Source organism: Vigna radiata, chromosome 2 (genome assembly GCF_000741045.1).
Source record: "Vigna radiata var. radiata cultivar VC1973A chromosome 2, Vradiata_ver6, whole genome shotgun sequence".
NCBI classification, from domain to species: domain Eukaryota; kingdom Viridiplantae; phylum Streptophyta; class Magnoliopsida; order Fabales; family Fabaceae; genus Vigna; species Vigna radiata.
Genome location: NC_028352.1, coordinates 20,180,988 through 20,191,117, shown reverse-complemented (window position 1 = coordinate 20,191,117; position 10,130 = coordinate 20,180,988). Strand labels below are relative to the sequence as shown.

Here is a 10,130-nt window from a genome sequence, read left to right as displayed (position 1 = left end):
CAGAGAGTGAAAATTAGGTCTGGCCACCCTCTTCTGTCAAAAGAATGAGAATGAAATCGTAACAAGGCTATTTATAGCTGAGGAGCGTCACAGAAAATAGGCCCAGGCCCAACGGACAACCGCCCAACGGCAAACTTATGCCGCCCGGCGGTTTGCCTCTAATCGCGCCATCGCCCGGCGACAGGGGGCCACCGCCCAGCGGTTTGCCTCTAATCGCAAATCCGCCCAACGCCCACGCCAGGTGCCTTCTCCTCGCCTTGGACCACCCAGCGGTGCATTTTGCCGCCGGGCGGTTTCTTGACTCTCTTTTTCTTCAATTTTCTTCCTCTATCTTGAGTCTAAGACCTTTTTCTTCAACCCCAATCGTCACTTTCATCAAAATCACTACAAAACAATGCAAAACAAGCATAATATCGCTAAAAACAACTTTTGATTCTCGACTGACTCATTTATTGAGTTTTACTTTATTCTAAGCTCGTTCTAAGTCTTAAAGGGTGTAATTTGGTCTCAATTGACATATGAAAATAACTGTTTTTCAACCGTTATCAATTTCTTAAGCTTTTTATGTGCAGCATCAAGTTTTTCAGATTTATTCATTAAATCAAAGAAAGCCTTTTGTAAATCTAATTCACTAGATTCAAAACTAGAATCACTTACTTGACAAATGTTGGCTTCTTCATCTGAATCACTTGAACTTGTTGAACTAGAAGCATTGTCCTCCCAAGCTATGTAAGCTTTCTTTTTCTTTTGAAATTTACTTTCCTTCTTTTCTTCATTTTTTCTGTTCTTTGGACATTCAAATTTCATGTGTCCTTTTTCTCCACAACCAAAGCATTTTACACTTGAAGGAGATTCTTGATTTTCCCTCCTTTCTTTGCGGAATTTGTCTTTCCCTTTTGCTTTAATAAACTTAGCAAACTTCTTTATCATGAGGCTCATGTTCTCCTCATCATCAGAATCATCATTTTCAATCCTCTTAGAACTCTTTCCTTTAGAGATCTCGGTCTTGAAGGCTAGTGTCTTTCTCTTACCTTGATCCTCTTCAGCAATTAGTCTCGTCAACTCAAGTTCATGCTCACGGAGCTTTCCAAACAGAATTGGCATTGACATCTGAGTGAGGTTCTGAGACTCCGAGATGGCAGTCACCTTTGGTTGCCAAGACCTGTCTTATGATTTTAAAATTTTCACATTTAATTCATCAGTATCAAAAGTCTTACCCAACCTTGTTAAGTGGTTCACGATGTGAGTGAAACGCTTTTGAACATCAGAAATTGTTTCTCCAGGTTACATTCTGAACATCTTATATTCCTGAATGAGAGTGTTCTTTCTTGTGCGTTTCACATCCTCTGTTCCTTCATGTGTGACTCTAAGGACTTCCCACATTTCCTGTGCTGTCTTACACACTGAAATTCTATAGAATTCATCAAGTACAACAATAGATGAAATAATATTGCGAGCTTTAATATCAAACTGAGCTCGTCTATTTTCTTCAGCAGTCCAATAAAAAATGGTTTTTCTACCTCTACACCATGAACTGTGCTTTTAGGAATATAAGGACCATTTTGTACAACTTCCCAGATGCCTCTATCAACAGACCCCATAAAAATTTCCATTCTGACTTTCCAGAAGGCATAGTTATCACCAGTAAAATGTGGTGGTCTGTTGATAGAAGCACCCTCGGCATATACAAGGTTTTTGTTGTGACCGGCCATTTTCTCAAATTTTGAAAAACTATCAAAGCAAACTCTGATACCAATTGAAGGTACATGTGGGGTATGGTTTGAAGAGTATAACGTAGTGGAATTAAACTTAGAGTAAGCGAAAAGCGTGTTCGATCACCTTTTCAAAACAAGTTGGTCCTTTTTCAAAGATCAATTTTCTTTCAGAAAATTCATCAAACAGTTGATATGCGTAAACAATAAAAAGTGTAGGGAATAGAAACACACACAAGTATTTTTATACTGGTTCGATTCAACAAAATCTACGTCCAGTCGTTAATCACTGCAAAGAGTGATTAAAAGTTCCACTAAAAAATATTTCACAGATTACAATAGACAATGAATAAGAACTGATAAACCTTCCTTCGTTGAACGAACCGGAAGAATAACACTCAACCAACTCGAAGAGAACTGCTCCGGCAATCGACCAACGATTCGCGAGCTTCTCCTATTCCCAAGATCAGGTAGAGCACCTTGCTAACTCGAAGAGAGCTTGCTCAGACTATCGACACACGATACGCGAGCCTCTCCTATTCACGAGACCAAGCAAGGGAACTTTGAACAAGCTACTGAGAACTTCCTCTAAGAAACAGTATTCTTCTGAGCTTTCAGTTCAAGAACGTTGCATTTGAATTTCTTTGAAACCCTACATATAGCCATATACTCTGAATATCAAAGGTCAAGTCCCAACTGCCACGAATAATCGATTATTATAAGTGATAATCGATTATTTAAGTCCGTTACAGGTTTTTTCAAAATGTGATAATCGATTATATGAAATGATAATCGATTATTCCTTAAGGCCTTGTGATAATCGATTATTGCTTGTCCATAATCGATTATTCTAGTAGAAAATTCAAGGTGATAATCGATTGTTGCCTGTCCATAATCGATTATTCCAGTGGAAAATATAAGGTTTACAATTTATTTAAGATTTTCCTACTACTACATTCAATTTCTACAAGTTGTTTTAAATAATTCTAATGTTTTCTTCAAATAAGACTTCTTGCAGCATCATCAAAACAATTCTTCAAGATTTACCAATACTCCTTATTGGTAACACTAAATCTATGAACTTTTGAACGAAGAACAAATCATGGATTATTAAGCAGTTTTTTTATATTCGTTATTGCAAGTTAAAATATAAATATTTATTATATTCAAAATAAATATAAGTATTTATTTTTTAATAACATAAATATTAAATAGCAACATATTAAATATTACAAAAGGAAAAACACTTGAGAACCCTTTAATAAAAGCTCTTATGTAAATTTCGTGACTGCCAAACTCATTATGATTATTTTCTAATATTGGCATTTCCTACACTACTTCTAATAGCTCATATTTTCTCCTGTATACAAGTAGTAATCTCATTTTTTAACAAAGAACTTTTATTATTTGTCATTCAGAATATGTTTCAAATTTCTAGCATGTGACTTAATGAACAGTAATAAAAGGCAACCAAACTGAGGGCATCTAGAGGAAAAGCATAAAATAGAACTTATAGAGACCCTTGTTTTATTGGTGACACTTGAAATGTAATTTTAAGAAACAGAGAGATTAAAGCATGATGTTATTGTGCTTCGTAATATCTCTATCTAGTAGTATAAAATAAAAAGAAACAGCTTACCTCATGTTCTATATTGTGTATCACTAATATACTTTAAGCATCCTTATATACCCCATGTGAACGATGTGAACGATACTTCACTATCAAAAGTCTTCACCAGAATCAAGTACTAGTCTCATCCTTAATAAGATAATAATATCTTCTAAGATAAATCAGAACAAGCTCCAAAGGAAATTTTAAAATGTGAATGTCATATGTCATAATGAAGCGTAATTATAACTAAATTGACAAAATAAAAGGGCAGGGGAGAAAAGAGAGATTGGTAAAAGGTGGATAAAGTTAGACATGCATAAACTAGAACTAGGTTGGCATGCCAATCATTAGCAAGGAATAAACATTTTTCTCCATAAGTGAACCCTTTAAGGGAAGCACCAACGATGTTTCACATGTTGCATGGGAAAGAAAAGTGAACAGAAATTGTAAAACCAAATGACAAAGAAGTTTATCATTATTCTTGAATGTATAATGGTAATCTAGTACTAAAGCTAAAATTAACAAGAATATACATGATTATCTCCAAAAGTCACAAACAATGTGTGACACTCCAGTCACAGGTTTTTCATCTTTTTCAATTACTCTTCAAAGACCAAAAAATAACATCCTCTAAATGAAACTAGATGGATGCAACACTATTCTTCAATTTTCATCGTAACATAACATTGATACACCATATTCTCAATCCTATGAAAAAGTAGAACACCTTAACTAACTTAATGGAATTAAAACAAGCCTATAGAGATTATCACATGCATGAAAATGAAAATGAGTAAAAAAAAAATTTAATATGGGAATGAAAAAGTGATGAAAGAAATGTATCAAACCAGTCTCAGGAATCAAGCGGAAGCCAACAAGATAGCCAAAATCGTGAATGAAAAGAAATCATCAATCTCTATGTCCCTTCAGTATATGTGCCTCCAATATATGAGTGCGTAACCCATCACCTTTCCATACCTTCAAATATAATTTAATCATATAATGGTGGAAGCCGAATAAATCGAGAAAGTGATAAATAATATGGTATGCCAATAATTCTAGAAGAACAAACTTGGTTACAACTTGAATACCTCGTTAAACCATCATAACATCCTGTGAGAAAGAACATGCAAGCACAGTAACACTCAATTTTAAATTCTTAGTGAAGGAGATACAAGTAATAAACCATTCAACTTAGTAAACCAGAATCAAAATTTTTATATCAGTCAAAATAACACAAACATGAGATAAACAAACGAAAAGTATTCTACAGATACTATTCACAATGTTAGGCCGTTTCCCCTTAATACTCCTAATGTCACCATCAACCACATTGCAAAACCTCAAAATGGGAACTCATGAGTTAAAAAAATGGCTTTACAATAACACTAATTAACCCAATGGCCAAAACTTGAAAAAACATACTTAAAATAGGATTTGGTTATGTCTTCTGGTTACTGCCAATGCAAAGATAATTGCATATTTAAGTTGCAGACATTAGTATCAAACATAAAAGCTAAAAAGAATATAGGGTCAATGTAAAATCTTTTACATTTCCAATCAATTGAAAATCTTCCTCTATAGTTTGACTTTCATTATAGTTATTATAAATTCCAATATAGTCACCATACACAGACTATGAAAGCATAAATGAGGCTTAGCTCTTAGGTACTCATATTAAAATATGAACCCATATTGGCTTCATTAGGTAATAAATAAACATAATTAAAAAAATCATGCAGGTAGCGAAAACGTAAGAGATGAAGTGTTAATTTGCAAATACTAAAAATAAAATTAAAGTCATACATAAAAATTTGGGAAAAACTAAAATCAAGAAGTGCATTTCACCTTTATTGCAAATTTTCCTTGGCATCTCTCCACGAGCTTTCTGAAGATTTTGGAAACAAAGAAAGCGAATAGGAAAGTCGTGAACTCGATATGGATGCATGTGTTGGCTCCCATGGCAATACCCGTTTGGAGAGTATATACGCATTGGGTGGGTTTAATGCTAACAACGACAACCTCGAAGGCCAAGCCAGATTCTCTTATGTGAAGGGCCTCTTCAAGGGCAACATCGCAAAAAGGGGTTCATCGACATTTTTGCATTGCAGGTCACCACGCTTGTCTGCAAAGCGATTTTGTGTTGAGTTGAATTGAGAATGGAGACATTTTTTGCATTAAAGAAAATTAAATGCCAATACAACTCACTGACCTCTCATTCCTTCACTATGCGACTTCGCAAGACGAAGTGTAGTTCTTAAAGCGCAACACAATGCCTCAATTAAACTCTGGGAAGAATGAAACACAGTTTGCCGAACCACAAATGTCCCAATTAAAAAAATGCAAATTAGGGTTCTTCTGTTTTACGATTTTAGGAATTACTAGGGAATGAAGGAAAAGAACGATTACTTACCAAATGATGGGACTATGAAGGCGTCACCTTAAGCTCCACAACAATGAACTTCGTGACCTTAATGCACCAAGCCACACCAACAAGAAGGCCGAACGAGAGGGCCGAAAGTGAAGACCGAACACAGACGCTTCATCATGGCATCCTTCATCCTCTTCCTTACCGGTCCTTTGTCATCGACGGTGGTTCTAAGTTCGAGATCTTCGTCGACATTCTTGTTGGTTATGCAGGAAATCTCAAGGCGTCGTCGACTTCGAGAAGTGAAACTCCATTAGAGTTGGAAGAACCAAACTAGGGTTTTGGAGTTGGAAAAAACCAATTACAAGGGGAATTTCAACCTGCAAAGACAAAAGTAGTGAAGTAAGTGCGAAGAAGAAGATTAGAATAATGGTGAACAAGTAGTGAGTGCGAAAGTAAATGAGAGGGAGTAAGTGCGAGAGAGGCGAGGAAGAACCAAAGCACAGAGAGGGTTTGAGAGAGCACAAATCAGACCGAAGAGGGCTCGAAAGAAGAACAATCAGACCTAAGAACGACAAGGTCCCAAGAGAGAAAGGAAATCTCTAGGGTTCGAGAAAGGAGAAACTAGCTCGAACTTCAAAATGAGAGTGAATATCGGTTCAGCTTCCACTTAATCAGACATACATTTCATTAAAAACTTATTTTTCTAATCCGTATGTAACATTCGCCGGTAAAACTTCATTCTATTTATGTACAGATAATATAAATTATATACAGCTTTTATCCTTGGGTAATTTTCCCGCCACCACGCGCCAAATTTATATACGAATTTTCTGTATATTAAAATCCATATATAATATCCGTATATAAAACATTTTCTATAATTTGTATACAACTTCCGTATATAATACCTGATTTACATACGAATTTAAATCTGTATATAAAATTCCGTATGTAATTTCAGTTTTTCTTGTAGTGTATCGACTTCAGTTAGTAGGAGCCCGACGTCTATATGTCTGATAGGTAGGTGAGCAGCATTAATTTTTGCCATATAGACGTCAGGGCCCTCTGCAGAACCGACGTCTATAACGCTGAAGGAAATAACTTTTCACCTAACGGTCAGAAATATACACGTCAGGTTGGAAGGGCCGACGTCTAAAATTCTATAGACGTCGGAAATGCCACTGGTCATCAATATACGTCGCGCTTATCATTAACTGACGTCTAGCGTATGACGTTAAACAATGTTTTTGCACTACTGCCTGTTTTCGCACATGATACCAAACCCAACTCAAACTTCCCTCAACACACCCAAACTTTTCATCCTTCCATATGGGGGAATCATTTCCTTTACTAAGATTCTAGTTGTCATGTAAGTTCATAACCAATCATGCCTAATCTTACTTTTTAGGTTTAGTTTCATTTACTTAATGTCAGTTTTACTTAGTTATGTTATTTGTTTGGAATAATTTTAGGAGTGTATTAATATGGAATATTAGTTATAGTAACATATTCACTTCAAATTTTATAAAAGAAATATATTCATAAGAACAGTTATTTACTTTATGTAAGGTTTTAAAGTGTCTGCATCCTAACTTATTATTTACTTTTTCCATAAATCAACAAAATTTTCTTACGCTGAAGTTTTCATGCCACATGCAGGAAGATGATAACGACATTAAACAAGTTACATTATTAAAAGAATATGTGAGGACGATGATTGTCTCTCCTGTTGATAATGATATCCTCTTTAAATTAAACATCATCAACTCAGTCCAATGTTTGGGTGTTTCTTATCATTTTGAACATGAAATTGATGAAGCATTGCATCAAATTTATGAGATTTCAACAAAGGAGAACAATATAATAAGTTACAATGATGATCTTCATCATCTCGCTTTAATCTTCCGGTTGCTTAGACAGCAAGGATATCCTATTTCGTCGGGTATGACTTTACCACTATTATACCATTTGTGTTCACTCTTTTCATTACCTCACTGTCACCGCGTTTTTGTCATATAGCTAGTGAAGTTTAGAGGAAAAATATGACCAAACCATTTTGTATGCTTTAATTGTTTTTATCAGCAAATTATATTAATAGTAGGACACTGGGAGTGTTGTAACCTTTTTAAGAAAAACATATACAAAGTTTTTCCTTGGTTTAACGGATATATTTAGAAATTTATAGTGCAAAAATCTAACAAAAATTACTTCATCAAAATTAAGTTTATTTGTCACATATTTACATTTTTAAAATAGAAAATGGTATACAAAAAAGGAAAATAAACATGTATCATAATATGAAAAACTATAAAATATGTAAAGAAATATGAAACATATTTACATTTTTTTTCTTTTTAATAAATTCTTAAAAAAAATTGTGCAAAAAAACCCTAAACGGTTTCGAAATAGATTTTCCTGTTGTATAGCATCTAAGAATAATCATCATATATATTTAAATACACATATATCTCGGAAGCATTGTGAATGATGTAGAAGGAATGTTGAGCTTGTATGAAGCATCCCAATTAAGATTCCACGGAGAAGAGATACTAGAAGAGGCATAACTCATTGAGTTAACGAAGTCATTAAATACCAAATTAAGACCCTTTCTTTCTAGGTTAGTGCACCATACACTAGTGGAAAATTGTTGTTTAACGTCACCGCATAGACATCGGTTGCTATGTGCACTGACGTAAAACGACGACCGATGGCAACTTCGTTATTAAGTAGAGCAAGTAGACGTCGGACCCTGGCCTAACCGATGCCTGAAGAAGCCTAGACGTCGGTCCCCCTATAAGGCGACGTCTACAGGGCTGCCAGGTAAGGTGAACAGTCGACCTATAGACGTCTCCAAGAACACCATCGACGTTTATAGGTCTCAGAGATGGTGAAAAGTCGCGAGGTAGACGTCGGTGCCCCCCCAATTAACGTCTATAACCTGACAGGTAGTTGGGTGCCATTAATGTCTGAGACATAGACGTCGGAGCCCCGCCTAAGAGACGTCTATAACCTGACAGTTAGGTGAAACTGTAATGATAATGCTACAAACTAGATGTCGGTTACCATGCAACCGACGACTATGTCCAACTAGACGTCAGTTGCGCACATACCTGATGTCTATAATCCGCGCCAATATTAATATTTAAATCATATAGACGTCGAATTAGTGAGAGCACTGACGTCTAGAGTGACATAAACTTCAGAACACAAACCCGCGAGCAGTTTCCACTAATCATCGTCTTCTTCATCGAGAGCTCTTCTCTGTCGCGCCATTAGAGATTCGTTTTCTGTGTTTTTGACCGTTTAAATTGAGTTTTGCTCCGATTGAATTAGTCCTTGATGAAAAAGCTTTCATTTGAACCGATCATAATTTCATTTCGTTGCGTTTTGTTGTAGTTTCAAACTTCTTGTTGGGTTGCGTTTTGGATTGTTTTTGGACTTCTTTTCTGACCTATATTTGGGCGTGCACTACGACAGCTATCTCATTTGGTTATATATAATCTGCTAAAAAGTTTAGGTTGTTTCTTGAAAACTTAATTTGTATGGATATTATTGGCTTTTGTGTATGATGTTGGCATTTTGAATTTGAATTTTATTGGTTTTTTTTTTTTATGATTTCATATTGACGTTTAGGTATGCATGTGNTTGCAAATTGTTAGTATATGCATGTGTTTGCAGATTGTTAGTATATGCATGTGATTAAGTTTGGTTGTGTTATTATAATTGACATGCGTTAGTATGAAATCACTTAGTGAAACTTATTTCCCGTTTTAAATTTAACACAAACGATTAATCTTTTAATCGTTTGTATTAAATTTTGAATTGTCCGATTGTCCAATTGTCCAATTTTATACTGATGAAATATGTTACGAACATAGTATGGATCGAAGCTGGATGAATGCACGTCGTCTCTCTGAAGAATATGAGAAGGGTGTTTTGGTGTTCTTGCAATATGTTAAAGAAAAGGCAAAGTCTGTGAACGAGACATATTTTTGTCCTTGTGTTCGTTGTCTTAATCAAATACGACAAGACTTGGCCAATTTGCATGATCATCTATTCATGTTCGGCATAACGAGAACGTATACGGTTTGGACTTGGCATGGAGAAATACTGGACCAACCTATGACGTCACGAGGAACATATTATGTAGAAGAATGGATGAGTGATCATTTAGAGGACATGATACATGATGTTGGTGAAGATAACTTTAGAAGACCTAATTTGTACGATTCTGTAATCAATGATTCTGAGCAACCGTTGTACCTTGGGTGCACGAACTTTACACATTTATCTGCAACTTTGAAGTTGTTCAGTTTAAAAGAAAGGAACGGATGGACCGATAAAATCACGGAGTTGTTGGAGTTGCTGAAGGACATGCTTCCAGAAAATAATACTCTTCCTATTCGAAATTACGAGACAAAAACGTTTTATGTCC

General features: G+C 35.4%; 1 long non-coding RNA gene across 1 annotated transcript; it reads right to left on the bottom strand.

Annotated features, from left to right (window-relative positions):
• Positions 1 to 3,981: 3,981 nt before the first annotated feature.
• LOC111240588 lies at positions 3,982 to 6,372 on the bottom strand. Its single transcript, XR_002666018.1, has 5 exons — positions 6,189 to 6,372; positions 5,738 to 6,072; positions 5,537 to 5,612; positions 5,173 to 5,449; positions 3,982 to 4,302 (listed from the first exon to the last, which is right to left on the bottom strand). It is a non-coding gene; the product is annotated as an uncharacterized LOC111240588 (long non-coding RNA).
• Between the last annotated feature and the right edge of the window lie 3,758 nt (positions 6,373 to 10,130).